This window comes from Amblyomma maculatum, chromosome 11 (assembly GCF_055883805.1).
Source record: "Amblyomma maculatum isolate TAMU_Amacu chromosome 11, ASM5588380v1, whole genome shotgun sequence".
Taxonomy (NCBI): Eukaryota; Metazoa; Arthropoda; class Arachnida; order Ixodida; family Ixodidae; genus Amblyomma; species Amblyomma maculatum.
Window position 1 is genome coordinate 10,638,823 of NC_139354.1, and position 10,208 is coordinate 10,649,030.

At 45.8% G+C, this 10,208-nt stretch overlaps 1 long non-coding RNA gene across 1 annotated transcript; it reads left to right on the forward strand.

Moving 5' to 3' along the window:
* The first annotated feature begins 707 nt into the window (after positions 1-707).
* Positions 708-2,810, forward strand: LOC146172848 (uncharacterized). Its single transcript, XR_014701959.1, has 3 exons — positions 708-781; positions 860-949; positions 2,678-2,810. It is a non-coding gene; the product is annotated as an uncharacterized LOC146172848 (long non-coding RNA).
* The last annotated feature ends 7,398 nt before the right edge of the window (positions 2,811-10,208 follow it).

Genomic DNA, 10,208 nt, shown 5'->3' on the forward strand with positions numbered 1-10,208 from the left:
TACATTTTTGGGGGGACACTGGTAGGCTCTGGTATCACCGTTTTGTTGATCACGTGCGTAGCCGTCTACCTGGCATTCGTCGAAGAATTTTGGACACTGGAGCACCTACTCTCGATTATATACACTCTGTTCTCCTGGCTCGACCTTTTCGATATCACCAATTTGAGCCATGAGATGACCGCAGAAGTAAGTAATATTTTTTTTTTGTAATTATCAGTATTATGAAGGACGACATTCTACTTTGATTCTAGAAAATTTGCTTATTTTACTACGCTGAATGCAAACAGTATTGCATACCGTTTGAAACAATGCGACCATAGGCAAGAACAAGAGACAGGAAGACCAGCGAAGACAGCTGGTGTGTCGTTTCTGTATGTAGCTTGATATAACTTACTACAAGATAGCCGGAAAGGGCGGTACACCCAAATATCTTATCTCTATGCGCAGTAATCTAGAACGTTTCCAAATGAGGAAAACTTCGATATGCACAGTGTTTAAAGGGAGGAAAGTATTGGCAAAATAAAGGTGTATTTTTTTTAACTCTTTTTTTTTTCATAATTTCTCATGGAGCTACGGCATTTCGTTCTTTTATGCTGGTTATAAGCTGCATAGTTAGACGAACGCAAAATTGCATATGTATATGGCGGTAATATAGTATATAAAACGAATGTTCTTCCGAAATGTGTCCTTTTTATTTGCCGTTTGCTCATAGCTAAACAATATACGAGACACTTTGGACCGAGCTCCAAGCTGCTGCGCAAACCCCGAATATTTTAACCAAGTACGTATGCCTTATAATTTTTCAATGCCATGCGCACTATGTGGCAATGCATTCCGGCGCCTGCTCTCCATCTCGCAGGTTCTCTATCTTCAACGCTCGCTAAAGCCGAAGGAGATCGCCCTGTGCGGAGCAGGATTTTTTTCTCTTAAGCGGACGCTGATCGTTTCGGTAAGCTGTATTGATAATGTACTTAGCTCGAAAGAAGGCAACTATTCCTGGAGAAAGGAAGAAGTGCAGGGACATTAGACCAGCACTGAACGTGTATAGATAACTAAAGGAACTAGTAGTGTTAAATACGGCTGGAAGGCTTCATTCAAATGTCTGCTCGTATACTAGGCACCCCATGATGTGCAAAGTTTTGTAGACCAAGCGCAGGTTCAAGATGAGGTGTCTTTTTGCTTCTAAGAACGCTGAAAAAGATGTTGATGCCATAAAGTGCCTCCCGACGCCTGCTTCGCTAATGAATGTAGTGCACCATTTGCTACGCTTTGGTACAAGAGATGACATTAATTTTTTTTTCTGCGGAATACCAGTTCCTTTTCTTGGCTCATAATGAGCACCGCCGGCAGCGTCAATCGGCATTAATACATAGTACCCTGCCGAGTTACTAGTAAAAGATGACGTTTTATAGTTTAGCCAGAAGTTATACTTCTATTCTGAGCTCTGTTGAATTGAGACTGTCGGGTTCTTGCGCTTCACTTGTTTCTTAGCCAAGTTCAGAGCACATGCCTTTTTTAATACTGTTAAGCGGGGATCCAGGCACTGGTAGCGAGTAAGACCGGAGCGGGGGTGGCTCAGCTTGTAGACAGCTTGTCCGCAAAAGGCACTTCCTCTTTCTCGGCGATCTGTCCGCCTGATTGGAACTTCCTCTTTACAAACTTGTGTTAAGCGGGGATCCAGGTACTGGTAGTGGGCACTGGTAGCGAGTAAGACCGGAGCGGGGATGGCTCAGCTTGTAGACAGCTTGTCCGCAAAAGGCACTTCCTCTTTCTCGGCGATCTGTCCGCCTGATTGGAACTTCCTCTTTACAATACATTTTAAATGTTAGTGCGGAAGTAAGAATGTACCTTCTTATGTTTTTCTTTTCGCTTGCGTAGACGTCTTGTTACCGTTGCTATTGGTGATACCTGTACTGTTCTCCTTTCTCCCCCTCACTCCTTACGAATCACCAATTTTCCACAACGCCTTGCAGCGTCATTTTTCTTCGGGGCCTGCTTTGTAATTCACATATATTATTAAACAAATTGAATCGAAAAACTGAAAAACACGTAAATAAGGATTAAAAAAAAAAAAACCCGTGGAAGGGAAACGCAGAGCTGTCAGCCCGATTTCCAAAAGTCAATCTCACATCAAGCCATTCCCATCTCTCTGTTTGAGAGGATAACAAACTAGGCCCCACGTGACTCTCATTAATCTGTACCGACCCATAAAATCGTTTATCAATTATTGCGTGATTCTCCGGTCTGAGGTTTCCTTATGCCTGTAGTCTCCAGAGTATTTATTTAGCTGCCTAAAAATTAAGGAGTAATTATTTGTGGTAGGCTTCACTGGATCACCTTAGACATAACCCTATGCCACAAAATGTTGGGATTGTGCAATTTGGTGACGTGCGCATATGTTCGCACTGTCTGCGAAATTAGTTATGCCGGCTGAGCAGATCATGGAAGCTCTGTGTAGCTATATGAGCTGCGTATCTGCTTACTTAACAAATACTGGAGTTTTGAGCCCCGTAGTGCGTTCCATAAGACATTATGTCAGGCTGTATAGCAGTCGCACTTTACACATTTTGCAACAATATGGGTGTTGGGGTTTTATTGGACAGTTCAGAAAAGGCGTTCTACTGCCTCTTGTGAAAATCCCGCTGCTCTTGCTGTTTCTTTTCTTCCCCCCTTCCAGCTTGCAGGATCAGTCATAACATACACGGTCATTCTCGTACAGACCAGCCAAGCTGTGAAAGGTGGATCGCAAGCGCCGTGAGTGACGGGGCTCCACAACCGGAAGAGACAATTCTTGGCCTACATCCTGCTAGTAAAAAAAAAAAAAAAAGAAACCTCATCTACTCTGAACCTGCAGTCTTTACAATGAAGAGCGTCGTTGTTTTAGCAAAACTTACGAATAAAGGGTGTGGTGCAAATAATACGAAAATAATTTGTGAATACAAAATCAATGGATACGAAACAACACGCACTCGGTTTCTTGGATAAATGTTCAAGAAAGAATAAGCCACCCTTTTGAGGTAATAAACTGTAATCAATTGAAATAAATACGGACAAACAATTCAGGCTATATACAACTGCAAGGAAGGGGGCGGCAGAAAGTTAGGTGGGCGGATGAGGTGAAGAAGTTCGCAGGGGTCAAGTAGATGCAGCTAGAACAGAACCGGGTTAATCGGAGAAATATGGGAGAGGCCTTCGCTCTGCAGTGGGTATAGTCAGGCTGATGATGATGATGATGATGAGTTTCAGTGAAATCGTTGAGAACGCTGCATTTTATATTTCTGTCTATCGCAATCGTAGCCCCCCCCCCCCCCTCCCCCCTCATTTGTCAACGTGATCTTGCACATATGTGTTATAATTTGACAATTCTAAGACTTCGTCATTATTTTGATACCAAGTTTCAGTAACGATCACTATGTTGAACCACAAATTAGGCGTAGAAAAGAAATATTCAGACTAGTCACCTGTGTTATGCAATGAATGTGCGTTAATGTAAAAAAAAAAAAAAAAAAAAAAAAAAAAACATTGCTTTCTTTTTCTGGGAAGGTACAGTGCTAAGAGCAGATTGTACGAATAACTGAAACTTCGTTTGGCTGAAAAGGGAAGGAAGCGGATTCATTAGGGTGCGCGAAGTAGATTACTCACCAAGGCCCAGGCACCTAAGTAAGTAGTTCATCAAGCTTACTTTCCTTTGAGATGACTATCACTGGCATGTCATCAGATTTTCTGACCTACACGGCTTAGTTACAGAGAAAGCTCCAAAACTACGGCATGGAAACTCCTGGACAATAAAGACAGCAGTCCTCTGCGAACACATACACTGAAATATTTTACCTTTATTAGTTGCACTATACTCTTCTACTTGGGCTCTGAATTGTTCAGCTTCTGGCCGGTGTGTTATTGTGAATTTCCGGCAGTACGGCAAATGCAGTAAGAAATTTTGTGCACGCAGATTCAGTGTTGAAAAAAAAAAAGTGCCTGAAATAATTTCTCTGATAATCAGTTCAGTTCAGTTCAGTCGTTCAGTCGTGTCCGACTCTTCGTGACCCTATTGACCATGTCACGCCACGCTTTCCGGTCTCTCACTATCTTCCTAACATCACATAACTTCATCTGCAGTGCCTCGAGGATGCCATCTAACCATCGCGTTCGCTGCCTACCCCTTCTCCGGCGACCCTCAACCTTTCCCAGCATCAAACCTTTCTCCAGCGACTCCTCTCTTCTCATCAGATGACCAAAGTAGCTGAGCTTTAACTTTAGAATTTGACCCTCCAGTGAGAAGTCAGGGTTTATGGTCGACAATATTGACTGATTTGATCTTCTGGCATTCCAAGGAACTCTCAAGAGTCTTCGCCAGCACCACAATTCAAACGCGTCAATTCTTCGGCGGTCAGCCTTTCTAACAGTCCAACTCTGATAATACATCACTTAGAAATAGAGGCAACTAGTAACACCTTGGAAGGAAATGCGATCTCGTTTCTTTCTTAACTCTTGACGAGATTTGAGCTCGGCTAGTAAGAACGTGTATCGCAGGGGTATATCATATAAAGTACGCCTGGCACAGGCGTCAAGGGCTTCCGGGATAAAGCAGCTTCTCTGCGTGGTCAGGAAGTTCGTGGAGCACGCAGGTGTTTGGGTTTCCCTCAGCCTTGCGCATTGGGGCCGAATAAAATACTTTTTCCTGTCGCACGAAGCGAAAGTACATTAAAGTTGCACACCATAACGAGTAAACCTCGTACTTCCGGGACTTCTAGTTGTAGTTAGGTCACTTACCGTATTAGGCTCAGGATTGACTACTCTTGAGCGATGTTGGGAAACAATAAAGGTCGGTAGGAAACCGGAAAACGAGCAATATTATATGCGCCCTCGTGGCTCACATATCGATCGAAATCTTAAGTTGCGCAGGGCAAATGTTAGGAACTGTCGCTTCTGGGACACCAGACTGCATTTTCTATCGATCAGTCCGTATCGATCTGATAAAGGCTGCATTTTATGCCGTGCAATGAAAGTGTAGGCATACAGGCACATTGCTTAGAAACGTAGTTGGACTATCTACGCGAACAAACTCTCCAAGCATACACTTAAATGTGAGTGTGAGTATACGTTAATGACATAGTCAGGTCGCACATGTATCCTCTGGCAGTCTTGCGACATTCTTGTCTTCGAGAGCTAAATCCCTCCTTATGTTCATGTAGTATATCCGACTTTTCGTGTAATGGGGGGATTTGTAAAATAAGTGCCCTATGCGAACGATGTAATTTTTGGAAAACTTTGAAAGAGCGCAAACACACACGACCACTAAAGACAAGAGACGAGACACAAGCGCCGACTGTCAACTCATAAGAAGTTGACAGTCGGCGCTTGTGTCTCGTCTCTTGTCTTTAGTGGACGTGTGTGTTTGCGCTCTTTCCAAGTTTTCCAAAAATGTACCAACTCGCCCAAAAAGAAGTGTTAATGAACGATGTAATGCATGGGCTGAGTGATTGACATGCTAACAGCAGTAAGGCCAAGAGCAGGTAGCATAACTACAGTAATTAGCTTGCATAGATGTGCCAATTTTCCAAACTAATCATTCCACGAGTACTTTACAAGCACGAGAAGATACGCATGCACAAAACATGCTTGCAGTTTTGGCCAATAAGGTAGGACTGAAAAGCTTATATGACGCAGATCACTTAACCTTGCCCTCCTCGCGGAGAATTTTGCGTTAAACGAATATATATATATATATATTCGTTTGGGGGTGCGTGGGACTGGGTAGCGTACCGCTGCCACCAGTTATTACGTTCTTGGCTCGCGTGCTCAGCCCACCGCTGACGCCAGTTGTTACACGCGGCGCGCGGCCCTTCGGTAGCGTTGGCCTGGCGGCTCCGTGGACGGCGGACTGCATGAACGGTCCCAGCAAAGACGAGGCCGTCTTCTAACGAAACAACCTTTACTAAAACATCATGAAGGAGCGGGCAGAGAAGCTGACCCGGAGAGATTACAGACACTCTCACACAGCTGGTGTCTAGCGTCGCCTCAACGGCGCGTCAAAGTAGTCTCTATCTCAGCGGAGTCGGCCGCTGCTTTTTATAGGTTTTCCAGTTCACAGGGAAAGGGAGAAAGCCCTGCATGATCAGACACGGCGATGACTCAATCGCAGGTGGTCCGAACGCATCTCCTCCACCTCCTGCAGACGGGCGAGGGCGGCGCATTCTCTCACGAGCTCCAGGCTTGGCACAATTCATTAAGCAAGGCCCAGGAGATACTCTGGCGCCAGCTACAAACCCGCTCCTTCCCCTGCCCCAAAGTTTATTCATATATATTCAAAGAGCAGGTTGACCCTGAATGCAAAGAGTGTGGCGTCGACGCTACTTTAGACCACATTACATGGGGGTGCGCGGCCTACCCGCCACCCGCCGATTTGCTGCCAGCCGTGCTGCGCTGCTCGGACCCGGCCATCCAGGCTCGGGTCACTGAGTGGGCTGAAGAGATCGCCGACAGGACGCAACTGGCGGCCATCTGGCGCGGCCAGCAATCAAACTGAACCACTTAAAGCCGATGAAATAAATGTTTTCCCATCCATCCATGGCCGGAGTTTGCACACACACGCACGCACACACATTTGGCGCGTGGCAGGATCACGTTGAGACTTGTCCGCGGGAGGAAGCGTTGCGCGGCCGATGAACGGCGCCGAAATGCCCGATCCGCTCGCGGTTCTGCCTGTTGCTATGCGGTGGCCGCGTCAGCTGTCCCACTTGTCGGTGGAGAAACGTAACAGTATATATATATATATATATATATATACTCTCAAGGTTCGTATACAGACAATATTATTACCCAAGAAAGTAGCAGGGGGGACAGCGGCCGATGTAGCTCAGTTGGAAGAGCACCGGACGCGATATCCGGAGGTTGTGGGTTTGGATCCCACCATCGGCACGTTGTTTATTCTTCTACTTTGTGTTTAATTATCTTGCCCTTGAACAGATTACATTACTAATTTATGTGATCATCGAAGTAAAAAAAAAAATACGACAAAGTACAATCCCCAATGCTGTCCTTGGCCTCGCCTCCTTCATATATATATATATATATATATATCAGTCCTTCTTTAGGGTAGAATTGAGAATGAAGAATAAGTCCGCATATTGCGCCATTGTTAAGAGAGGGAGAACGAATTCTCGCTCTCTGTCTTTGGAGAAACGCGCATTCCTTAATGTATAGAAAGGGCGAAAAGCTCCCGTTGACAAATAAATATATATATATATATATATATATATATATATATATATATATACATATACACAATTGAAAAATAGTTTCAAACTGTTTCCAATTTTATTTGGAGTCGACGTTTCAGCAGGATCCCTGCCGGAGCCTTGAGAAAGGCAGGGCTCCTGCCGAAACGTCGACTCCAAATATATATATATATATATATATATATATATATATATATATATATATATATATATATATATATATATATATATATATATATATATATATATATATTATATTATATATATATATATATACTTTTTACCAATTGTTTGTCGTAACGTGACTGTTCGTCGTAACGTGGCGGTCGGCGTGACTCTAGCGCCACACCGACCGCTTTTGTGTCACGTGAGGTGTGACGTCACGCGCTGAGCCATGGCTGCGACTGCGCTACGCCGACCGCTTGAGTTGGTTGCCCAGCTCTCACCCTAGTGTCACGTGGAGTTTGACGTCACAGCGTCATGTGGGTGCGGCCGCGCCACGCTGAAGGCTCGAAACTTAGCAATAAAAGCTGCGATCACACAGTTTCCACCTCCTGCCGACAAGAAAGCTGCGCGCAGATTCGTTGGACTATTCGCTTACTACTGACGATTTGTCAGGAACCTTTCGCGTATCGTCGAACCAGTGACGCAGCTTACAAAGACTGAAGTACTTTTAGATGAGAAGCGCCGCAAGCAGAATCTTTCGACGAACTTAAGCTCCGCCTACGCTGCCCTCCTTGTCCTAGGCTACTTTGATGAAAATGCTGGTACTGAAATTCGCACCGACACAAGCTGCGTGGGCCTCGGCGCCGTCCTCGTTCAGAAGAGGACCGGACAGGAAAAAGTTATCGCGTAAGCCAGCATGTCCCTCTCAAAAACCGAAGCCATTTACTCGACGACCGAGGAGTGCCTCGCGATCACCTGGCCGCTTCAAAGTTTCGCTCGTACCTGTATGGTCGACCATTCAAGATGGTAAGCGATCACCACATGCTCTGCTGGCTCGTCTTGCACGATGTAGCTTACGTCTCCAAGAATTTGACATCACGGTGGTCTACAATTCAGGTCGCAAGTATTCCGACGCAGACTACTTGTTACGGGCCCCTTTTGACGCGCCCCCGAAGCACGATGATGATGATGTCTTCTTAGGACCGGTAAGCACCAATAGTTTTACACAGCAGCAGCGCTCGGACCCTGAGATGAGAGTCCTAGCGGATTAGCTAGAAAGCAAGACCGTTTCACCTACAACTGTGTTTAAGCGTCAGTTGTCCTTCGTATTGCACACAAAGTCGTAGTGATGAGCTTCCCACCCAATAGGACCACGTGCTTCCTTGTCGTGCCGAATGAACTACGAAAGGAAATTTTGCAGACTTTTCACAATGATCCAACAGCAGGATATCTCGGAATGGCACGCACGCTGCATTGAGTCCAAGAGCGGTATTATTGGCCGCGTTTACCTGCTGACGTTGCACATTACGTGAAAACGTGCCGTGAATGTCACGTCTCCAATCAGACCTGCTGGGCTATTGAACCCCATGCAACCCCCGACAAAGCCGTTTCAGCAAATTGGAACGGGTCTCCTCAGCACCTTCCGACTTCATCTACAGGTAACGAGTGGGTCATCGTGGCCACCGATTACTTCAGCGCTACGGTGAAGCAAAAGCCTAAGAGTACCGCAGGAGCAGGAGCCAAGTTTTTCTTCGAGCGCATTCTCCTGCGACACGGCGTCTCCGAAGTGCTCATCACGGACACGTGAACAGCATTTACAGCGGAGCTCACTCAAGCCACTGGAGGACAACAGCCTACTGCCGCGAATGAATAGACTTACAGAACGTCAGAATAAAGCTTTAGCGGGCATGCTCGCTATGTAGTACGCCGACGCCGAGCACATGCATCGGACACCATCCTGTCACATCTTCGCCTATAACATCGGCGCCCAAAGACAACGCGGTCAACCCCGTTCGACGTGTATGGCAGGGAGCCCACGGCTACGCCCTACGCATTGTTGCCGCACGTAACGGACGAGGATAATCTTGACGTCGCGGCCTACCTTCAGCGTGCAGAGGAAGCCCGACGACTCACCTGGATGCGAATTAAGGACCAGCTATGCACCGACGGTCGACGATACAACTTGCGACGACGTGATACAGAATACAAGCCGGAGGCCAAGTTTGGGTTTGGACGCCGATACGTCATCGTGGAGTGAGCGAGAAGCTCATGCGGCGGTACTTCAGCTCATTCAAAGTCATTCGGCACATCGGACAACTCAACTATGATGTCATCCCCGACGCCACGACCACTTCCCAGCGGCGCCGGGCGCTCCCGGACATCATTCAAGTTGTGCGCCTGAAGGCTTATTAGGCGCGTTAAATGTTATAGTTGTTTTAATTTCTAATATTTTTTTTTCATCTTTCTGTATTTATTTTTTAAAGCATAAAGCCGATTCCTTTTTAACGTGGGATTAATGCCGCGAACCATTCAAATATTTATTTGTTTCGAAGCCGTCGGCATGCGGCCTTATCACTGTGATTCTAGCGCAAGGATTAATTCTTTATTCTTTGTTTGTTCGTGCTCGTTATTGTGAAACGCAGCTTTATTATTTCCTATGTCGCGCAAGATGTGTGTAGAAGATTTCGGCCACTCGCGCGTGCTTCTACAATCCCCCGGGTTATGCTAGTCACCTTCTGAGATATTATATAGATGCTTCTTCGCCGCCATTAAATTGAGAGTTGGCGGTTGCGACATATATTCGTGGATCGGCGACCGCCAAGCAAATTGCTACTATCGACGCCGCCGTGATTCTTTGCTATTTTGCGGGCGCAAGTCAGCCCAATAAAGAGCTAATTCAGTCCAACGCCAGTTTCTCCGGTCTTCGTTTCGACATCGTCACTAACACGTGACGATATACACATGAAAGTAGGATATATCTGAAATTTAATTGTGTTAACAGGTCTTTAAAAATGATTGTACTGT